The 10,110-nt window shown below is 27.4% G+C and overlaps 1 long non-coding RNA gene across 1 annotated transcript; it reads left to right on the plus strand.

Moving 5' to 3' along the window:
* The first annotated feature begins 5,527 nt into the window (after positions 1–5,527).
* On the plus strand, positions 5,528–9,699 carry LOC147813836 (uncharacterized). The gene is made up of 3 exons (XR_015432574.1): positions 5,528–5,828; positions 7,193–7,252; positions 9,142–9,699. It is a non-coding gene; the product is annotated as an uncharacterized LOC147813836 (long non-coding RNA).
* Positions 9,700–10,110: the final 411 nt, after the last annotated feature.

Below are 10,110 nucleotides of genomic sequence, written 5' to 3' on the forward strand. Positions count from 1 at the left end.
TTATTTTCATATTTTGATAGCTATTCCTCTTTGGATTTACTTAAATAAATTTGGGTTAAGAAATTAGCTCTTGTAATTCTATTACTAAATGTTTTTTTTTCTTGTTTTAAAAAAAGACAAGTGGTGAAAACCAAATTAATTTCTAAAATTACCATTGGTATTAATATTTGTAATGAAAATTTCACTAATTGAGAAAAAATTTAAAGTTATATTAGGTAAATAGGATTCAGAAGCAGTCTGTCTTTTATTGTTAGATAAATGTTGAAATAAATTGAAATTTATAATTTTTTTAAATTTTCAATTCTTGCAGATTAGCATAAAGTAGTTATTAACCCCTTAACGATCGGGTAATTTTCAAGAAAACGGTCATAAAAGTGCCTATTTTTCTTATCCAATCACAAATGCACGCATTTGATTAGTGCTGGCATCTAGTTTAAAGTAAACTAACAATCTACAATTACCATAAAAATATCCTGATACTACTATCTGGTGTGTAAAAAGAGAAATAGAATGTTTTCCGGGCAAAAGAAATGAATTAGTTTTATTCTTATTGGAGCGTTACTACTGAACACTGCAGCCCGGAAATATCACGGGAGCGAGAAATAGAGGGCGAAACCTCACCCCGTCATTTTAGCGGGAGCGAGAAGGAAGGTGTTAAATATGGTTTTTAAGTCAATTTGTTTAGATACATAAAATAACTTGCATATAACACTTAGGCTATCGGGATACATATTTCTCACAAAAAAGATCAATAATATTTAACAAATTTTAAAATCTATTGAGTACTGACCTACTGATTCAAAGTCTCTCATAATATGATTACATCTAAATTTGACTAACTTCAAAATATCTGTTAAATGCAATTTTATTCTAAACCGAAAATCCAGTTTCAAAAATAACATAAATTTAGTCAAAGAGTTAATAAGTTAAAAATTTTACTTTTCTGAATAATGATTAGTAGTATTGAATTATAGTCTTTACATAATTAAGAGTTATTCATAGAGTTTAAATGTTATAGCGTAGCATTGTGAATTTACATTAAAGAAATAGTTTGAAATATATAACTTTGATTTATATTTTGAAGTGTTGAATTTGGAATGAACTGAGAGTTTGAAAACATTAACATCATATTTTCTAGTTATTAAATAGTTTCTGTAACAGAGCGTGATAGTAATAATTATGCCTATGCAACTTATAGAGAATGAACGTTCACTCATTTAGCATGGATTAAGGAAATCTGAATTCATACACAAACGAAAAGTTTTATCTAGTGGGTGTCTTCGAAGTGCCATTTCATGATGACCAAGGGCGCCGGCAGAATAATATAAAAGGGGGCGCAACCCTCTAACAAACTACCCTCCCCTCCCCCCGAAAAAAAATTTTATATTCTGCTATTACATTTTGTTTTGTTATTACATATACTTTCATCTGTTCATTTTTTCAAGATACATTTCTTCATTGTTAGCAAGATATTTAAAAAAAAGTACGAATTTCTTGTACATGCAAATTTTGCCCAGAGGTGATCGCGCTGGCATAGCTACTGACTTTGAAACACAAATAACTACAAACAGTAGTTTCGTATACTAACGTGTTTGTGCACGCTTAACATTGGTATTTATTGTGCCGATGCAGTTTTACAGTTGCGAGAAGTCAGTTTGTGTTATACACCTTTGTTAAACTGAATAACTAATAGAAAATATAATATTATTTACATTTTATTAAATGAAATTTAAAAATATAGCTTACGACATTTACACCGGCGCTATTGGGTTTCATTGCCTTTAACACATGTTTTTAATTGTCAAGCGTTATTGTTAATCCACTTTTAACTGATCACCACCACTGTCATTTGGCGAAATTTTACTGTAACTTTAGTTTTTAGAGAAATTTTATTGTAATAATTTTACTTTTATCTCCCTGGGGTGGGTCGGAGTTCAACCTACTTTAAAAATATAGCTTAGATATCTGCCAAGTTTATGAATGCTCAGTGTGCATAAGAAAAGAATCAAAGATGACTCAGAATTCAATGAAAAAGTTATAAACAGATTTGGACAGCAAACAAGACGATTACAATTCTTGTTTGATTAAACAATTTTTTAATTGTTATGTATCAATAATTACTTAATTATTTGTTTTTCCATAAAAAGATGTTTAATAAAAAAAAAATTAAAAAAAATTTTCTGTATCTCTTTAATTGTTTAAAAAAAAAAGCCAGGGGGGTGCGAGTGCACCCCCTTGCACCCCGCTGCCGGCGCCCTTGATGATGACCATTTTTTAAAAATAAGCATTATGGCTGATACACTGAGCGCACCTTATATGTAGTATAGGAGTATAGAAAAGTTAGAAATTTCAAAAGCCAGTATATTATGTTAGGGAAGCGTAACAAAACTGCATTTTGTTTTTCCAATTTTTTATTCTTATTTATTCATTTTTCTTTAAAAAATTTTCATAGTTATTTTCAATTATTTTTAATTTATTATCTAAAAAATTAAAGTGGTCTAAAGTTTGTTTTTTTATTTAAAAAGAAGCTTGAAGCACTGATAGCAACTTTGAGGAATCAACTATAATGTGGAAGTATATTTTTACTAAATTAAGTTCGAGCTTTTTTGTTCAATTTATAATAGTATTCATTTGAAAATAAAGTGCTTTGAATCATATTAAAGGATTATTTAAAGTTTTTTTTCCCAAAAATTATTTCTCTTGAAGTTTATTTATGCTGAATGACGGACAGGCTAACTTAATGTGATAAAAATAGATATATAATATGCACAAGATAAATTAAAATATGCTGATAAGCTTATACTCATGAATGTCATTAAGAGTAAGAATTTGTTAATTAAACAATTTCACACTCAACTAACATACAGTTAGTCAATAAATTCTGCGTACGGACTGATTATTAAATTAAAAAAGCACTTAAACATCAAAGAAGCATTTTAATCAGTTTGATTTTTTTCCTGTAAAAGCTACAATCGTAAGCTACAATAAAGAGCAAAAATAAAAATGCAATATTTTAAAAACTTTTTCAAAAAAAAATTTTTACGAAAAAAACACAGCAATACACTCCAATAAAGTTTACGTACACTTAAGAAAAAAATGAAAAATAAAAGTTTTTAGCGTTATTTTAATATTTTGTTGCGTACCCTTTATTTTTTAAAACAGCTTGCAGACGTCTAAGCATTATTGACTGGACTAGTTTCTGTGTATCATCTGACGTAAATTTCGCCCATTCTTCCTTTAATTTGCATATTAACTCATTTCGGGAAGTAATATTGTGTTGTCGAATTCGTTTGTCCAATTTTGCCCACAAATGTTCAATCGGGTTAAGGTCTGGTGACTGTGGAGGAGTTGGTAATTGTCGCGGAGTGTGATAGAGAAGATATTCCTTCACGATTTTAGCAGTATGTTTAGGGTCGTTGTCTTGTTGGAAAATAAAGGTATTAGAATAGGTTTAAATTTCGAGCACTTTCTGGTAGTTTTCTTCAAAATATCCAAATAAACATACCTGTCCATGACTTTATCAATAATATGCAAATTTCCAACTCCATTCGAAGACATACACCCCCATACCATCACTCCACCAGCTTCATGTTTAACAGTTGGATTTAAATTTCTCAGATTCAGTTCTGTTCCCGGTTTTCTCCATACAATAGGGTGGCCATTGATTTTAAATATTGTAAATTTACTTTCATCTGACCAAATTATACTGTTCCAATAATCTGTCGAGGAGTACAAATTAAGTTTTTGCAAAAGCAATTCTTTTCATTCGATTCGTCTTAGAAATGTATAGCTAAGACCTAGATTTGCGTCGTGATAATTTGCCTTTCGCAGTACTTTTCTTACAGTTTCAGGGGAAATTTCTTTATTGCTTGTTAAAAAAATATCTTTTGTTATATTTACAGCAGAAAGTTTAGGATTTTGTTTAATTCACAAGGTAGTTCTGAATAACTCTTTGCACACTAGAATGAGGCCTCCCAACTATTTTACCAGTATAGCGAAGAGTTTTACCTTCATCTCTCAATTTTATAATTAACTGTATTGTAGCTAAAGGAATTCCCTTATTAAGTGACATTTTCGTCAAAGAAAAGAGCACTAGCAACTTCCCATTAACTCGAAAATAGATTTGAAGCTCAATGATCTTGAAAGTGTAATTTGATTTGCATTCTCAAGTTTGAAGTTTAAAATTAAGATAAGAAATTCCCCGCCCCTTCTGGCTTGTACGCAAACTTTATTGGCCTTGATTTTTGTCCAATTATCTTTTAAAAATTAGTGTGCATAAATTATTGGGCATGAAAATATTTGTGTCAAATAATTTTAAAGTTACTAACTGACGTTAAGGATTTAAAATAATAAAATTTTAAAAAACCGTTTTTTTTGCCCTTTAAATTCGAGTTTGATATTACTTTTGTCAATGTACGCAGACTTTTTTGACTGTATATCTCAGAGTTACTTTTAGCTAATGTAGGATTCAGTGTCAAGATTTAATCTAATTAAAAGTGGCATACGACTAATCATGTATTTATTAAAATATTAATTGTCATTAGCTTCATTGTTTTTCTTCTTTAAAATAATTAACGACAATTGAACAATTAGTTCAAAAGTACGTACCTCCAGCCAAGTCTTGTATGCGACCACAATCAGTGGCGTAGTGAGGGGTGGGCAAGGGGGGTCATCATGCCCCGGGCGCTACTCACAAAGGGGCGCCAAATGGTCCGCAAAACAAAAAATTGCTGGATAATTTTTATTATAATTGGTTTCTGGAAAATATATTTTAATTTTAGTGCCAGTGTAATATAATAAATGTTAATTCATAAATAAAAAGGAACACTAATAGTCTAATTCAAAGTGTAATAATATATTCATAATAGAAATGGCACGTCTTGTCTATTGGCAGGGCTGACTCGATCTGTGTCCGACAAGCACTTGCTTATGGCATCAACGCTGTGTGGTTACAGAAATTATCTCCTTTCTTGATTTGTCTGATGAAACAATATGTTATAAAAAATATTTGAAGTTTACAAAGTACAAACATTCTTTCTTTCAGAACAATATTTATTTTTATTTCCATAAACGTAATGTAGCTTACGCTTGTCTTGTTAAAACTATAACAATAACACTCTAATGTACTTATATGTACACGGAAAAAAGTAGCCGGAAAATAACAACTAAAGGATCGAAAGGAGACACACTACAAATACAGCGTTTTGCCGTTTCTAGGAAAGGACGCAAACGCCGTATTTGTTGTGTGCCTGAGAAATAGCTATATTAAAAAAATAAATGATTCCTTATTTGTTACCTTCCGGATACTTTTTTCCATGACTGTACGTATCTTTGATACTTACGACAGGTTGTGGAAGTCTGCAACAAATTAGGGAAATACTCGAAATATTAACGTTTCCCAGGTAGCAAAAAGATATGATCTAATATTAGAAAGATGCAATATAATACTGCCCTGCTAGAAAACGCAACGCTCTTGAATCCTATTCCTATTAAATAGTATTCGATCTAACATTCGAACTTTCAAAATAATCATCTATTTCATTACTTTTGGTGCAGCGTCACATTTTTGCGAAAGGTTATCCCATATTATTAATAAATAAACATTTATTTATGAAAGAAAACAATAAATTAAATATTACTTAAAATGTCATTTTTAGCCAATGCAAAGAAAGCGAAAAATAATATTAGTAGTAGTTTGCGAACGATTGAACTCAAAAAACTTTTTCAACTGTTGAATCTTGTCCCCCTTCTTCCTCGTTGGCTTCTTCTGTTCGTTTGTTTACGGCGCCATTGTTAGAACTTAGCTGCTTTCTTTTCAATTACATAAGGTATTTATAATTTAGTAATTATTTGAAAACTTTATACATTTCAATGATAGTTACATGAAACGTTAAAGAAGTATTGTAAGTAATGTTTTTGCTTTAGTTAAATATCATGTATCAAATAAAGTCAGTTTATATTATGAATTGTGATCATTATTGTTCGCACATAGTAGTTGACTTCTGTGTTAAGTTATTGTTTAGCTATAAATAATAAGTAATGTAATTAGTTCAAAATATGCTTGTAAAAGAACGTTTGCTAAGTAATTCGACTGTAACAAAGTTTTTCTGCAACAGTGGAAAAGATAAAAATAATTGTCTGTAAACAAATTAGCCAAGTTAAAACAATTAGAAAATTAATGATCTGCTACTTTTAGCTCAGTTTAAACCATTACATTCTAGAATGTTTAACGTTCAATACAAACAATATTGTTACTGTATTAAAATTTCATGTCTAAAATATTGTAAAACAAAGAATTAAACATTTTTATTTAAATTTCTTGGGGATATTTCAGTATCGTGATCTGTCCCGCCAAGTGCAATCACCAAATAGATTTTAAACTTGTAACTTTTTTAAACAAAAGTATGTATGCCTGGGGTTGTACCTTTCGAGTTTGTCCTATTCTGTAATGTTTCTTTTAGTTTAATAAATATTTATTAAATAATTATTATGATAATTAGTCTAATAAATAATTATTGTTTAATAAAGTTTTTAAATAAATTTCTATTACATATAATCTGAGACTAAAAATTTAATTAAGCAATAAAAAAATAAGTGTTATGCATACTGACTTTTAAATGTAATGTAAATATATTTGGGGGGAGGGACAATATATATATTACAACTTTGAAATATGTGAATTGTTAAAGAATTCTCCGAAATGGTTTATTCAACCATAAATTGATGAATTTGAATTCTTATTGTATCTTTTTATATTGATGTACTTATACGAATTTTAAAATAAGCATTTGTTTATTTAATATTTTTCGGCACTCTTTTTGTTGATTTGCCACATAGCGAGTAGTTATTTTCTGGTATAATAAAAGAAGTTAAAAGGTTTTGCAATTTGATTTTATTTTTAAATATCTGAGAGTTTACTTGGGAGTGCTTATGAGCTAAATTCTTTTAGTTGATCTTCTTCCCTCTGTGTTATTTTTTGTGTGACACTAACGAAATTTTTTTTACGCTGGTATCGATACCGAAATTTATCATTTAATTTCATTGTAAAGGATATTTCAATTTCTTAAAATCATTTTCAAATTAAATAATTAAAGTTTCAAATAAATATTCAATGTTAAATAGTTTTAAATGTGTTTTTTTTTTTTTTTTTTTTTCATTTCAAAATCTAATTTCTTTTCTTTTTAAATTTCAGTATATATAGCTTTTCATCTTCAAGAAAATCTAGTATTTTTAAAATAAGCAATGGACGAAAGTAAGCAATTGTTTATTTCACACTTTTTTTGTTGATAGCTTGCCACATAGTGAGTATTTATTTTCAGGTCTAATAAAAGGGGTTAAAGAGTTTTGTAGTTTAAATTTTTTTTTTTTTTAAAAAAACATATGATAGTTTGCTTGAGAGTGTTTATGAGCTAAACTCTTTTGTTAATCTCCTTCCCACTATGTTACTTTCTGCTTTTCGTGTGGCTCTACCAAGATTTTTTGATGCAAGTATTGATACTGCAATTTACTCATTGAATTTCATTGTAAAAGATATTAAAAATTTTTAAAAACATTTTCAAATTGCATAATTTAAGTTTAAAATAAATATTCATTGTTTAAGAATTTTAAATTTGGTTTTTCCATTGTAAATTTAATTTTCCTTTACAATTTCAGATATAGCTCTTCATCTTCAAGAAATTTTAATTAAAATTTCATGTTTGAAATATTGTACAACAATGAATTAAACATTTTTATTTAAATATAGACTGATTTTTATTTGAATGTTTTTGATGCATCATTATTTATATTAATTTGTAAATGATTAAAAAATAAACAATAATATGGTCTATTCAAAATGGTGATTATGGTGAATGTAGAGCTTTGATTAAATTGTATTTTTTAAATAAATTCCTATTAGAAATAATCTAATGCTGTAAAAATTTGTTAAACTATTTATAAGAAAAAAGATATTTGACAAATGTTAGGTATGCATACTGACTTTTAAAGAATGCTATGTCAAAATATTTGGGGGAAGGGGCGAACTATATTTAATATATATTTACAACTTTGAAATATGTGAATTGTTGGAGAATTCTCCTTCTATATGATTTTTTCATCCATGAATTGATGATTTTATATTCTCATAGTATCTTTTTACATTGATGTTCTTTTACATTAATCAAATTTTAAAATAAGCAATGGAAAAAATTAGCAATTGTTTATTTAACACTTTTCGCCACTTCTTTTGTTGGCTTGTCACAAAAGAGTTTTGCAGTTTGAATTTTTTTTCATTGCAACGATAAAGATAAAAATAAATTTTTTGTAGACAAGTTTGCCATGTTTAAATAATTATTAATTAATCAATTACTTTTTAGTTAAAACCATTGCATTTTAGAATGTTTGAAATTTTATTCACAAGTTGAACACTGTTGTTACATTTTTTGAATTTCCTGTTTAATATATTATAAAATGGTGAGTTAAATATCTTTATTTTCATTTCATGAATTAGACAGATGTTTTTGATATATGATTAATTATATTAATTTATAAATGATAGCAAATAGTTAAAAAATAAGCAACAATATGGTCTATTCAAAGTATGTTAACGTTAAATGAAGAACAGTGCTTAAAAGGTGTTAAAATTTTTATTTATGAAGTTCTTAAAAAAAATGTGAACATTTCCTATTGGCTCTATGAGCTTATATAATGTACAAAAATATTTTAACAGTTAAGTGTCATTGTACTTAATCTTTAAAAAAAATTAAAAAGTATTGAATTTGATATATTTTTGTATCTGTATGTATACTTGAATATTCACTTCAATTGAAAAGAGCTTAAGCGTTTTGACCTATAATTTCTTCTTTTTAAAAAAAATAATAATTAAGAAAAAATAAAATTATTATTTGAAGGCCGTTATAAGTGAAATAATTTTCTATTCTTGCTTGGTGATACTGAGATTTTTTGGTGCAGGTATTGTTACGGAAATCTACCCATTAAATTGTAAACATTTTCAAATAAAATGATATAAGTTTTAAAGAAATATTCAATGCTTAATAGTTTTAAATTTACTTTAACTAATTTAATGTTTTCAATATAAAGTAATATAGAGGTTAAGTTTAGTGTTTTCAATGTAAAGTTAACTTTTTTCTCTTATAATTTTAGCTTCGTCTGCTGGATAAACAAGCTTATCTACCAGGAAGGAGCCATTCATTTTTGAGCTTGGGTGCTGTACAATGCAAATGGAAATTAATTTCTGGTAGAAAACTAGGTTCGACCCTGACAGAAAACAAAACGACTAGAGGCTCTCTTTAAATCTGCTGGAGCTGAAAGTTTGAAGAAAGGTGCATCCCTGTGCGATTCGTTTGTAGGATATGCAAAGATTTTCAGTTTATTGCTCTGAAATATAGTTCAGTAGCACAAAAACAAAAAATTGGATTGAAGACAAACTTTAAACTGTATGAAATGACTCTAAAGTTTTGAAATTTTTTTTAATTTAAAAATAATAATAATTAAAATGATAACACATGGTCCTACTGTTGCTTTTAGAAAAAAAATTTATTTTATTTAATTACAAATACGTGTTCTTAACTTATATTTTAACAAAAGAATATTGATAAGCTTATATTAAACAATGATGGTAAGAATGTATTGCTTTCATAGTTTAGTGAAGTTATATTTATATTGTGTTTTGTTTTAAAATAAAATAATTAAGTAGTGAAATGTTTGTCATGATTTGATTTGATTTATTTTTTTATTCTTAACTACAGCATTGTGTAATTTATTCTAGTCATTATAGTTATGTTTAAGTATTATGAAAATTCGAGAAATTTTGAAGATATCAGAAGCAATTTTATTTTAACATCATTGTTAAACATTAACTCTAACTTATGAGCAATTATACTACTAGCATTGTATTTATTAACTTCAATTTTGCAGTTCAAATTTGAGATAAGAAGTGTATATAGATTTTTATGATTTTATAGATTTTTGCAAAGATTTAAATTAATGTAATTGTAAAATAATGATAATAGTAAAAATTTCTTAGGCTTAATATTTAAAATTTAGCAGAACATTTATTTACATTATTGTAAAAACAAAAAATTTAAATCAACTTAAAAAAGAATCTTGTTT

This window comes from Parasteatoda tepidariorum, chromosome 3 (genome assembly GCF_982258835.1).
Source record: "Parasteatoda tepidariorum strain Cologne lab strain chromosome 3, Ptep-v5.0, whole genome shotgun sequence".
In the NCBI taxonomy this organism is placed as follows: domain Eukaryota; kingdom Metazoa; phylum Arthropoda; class Arachnida; order Araneae; family Theridiidae; genus Parasteatoda; species Parasteatoda tepidariorum.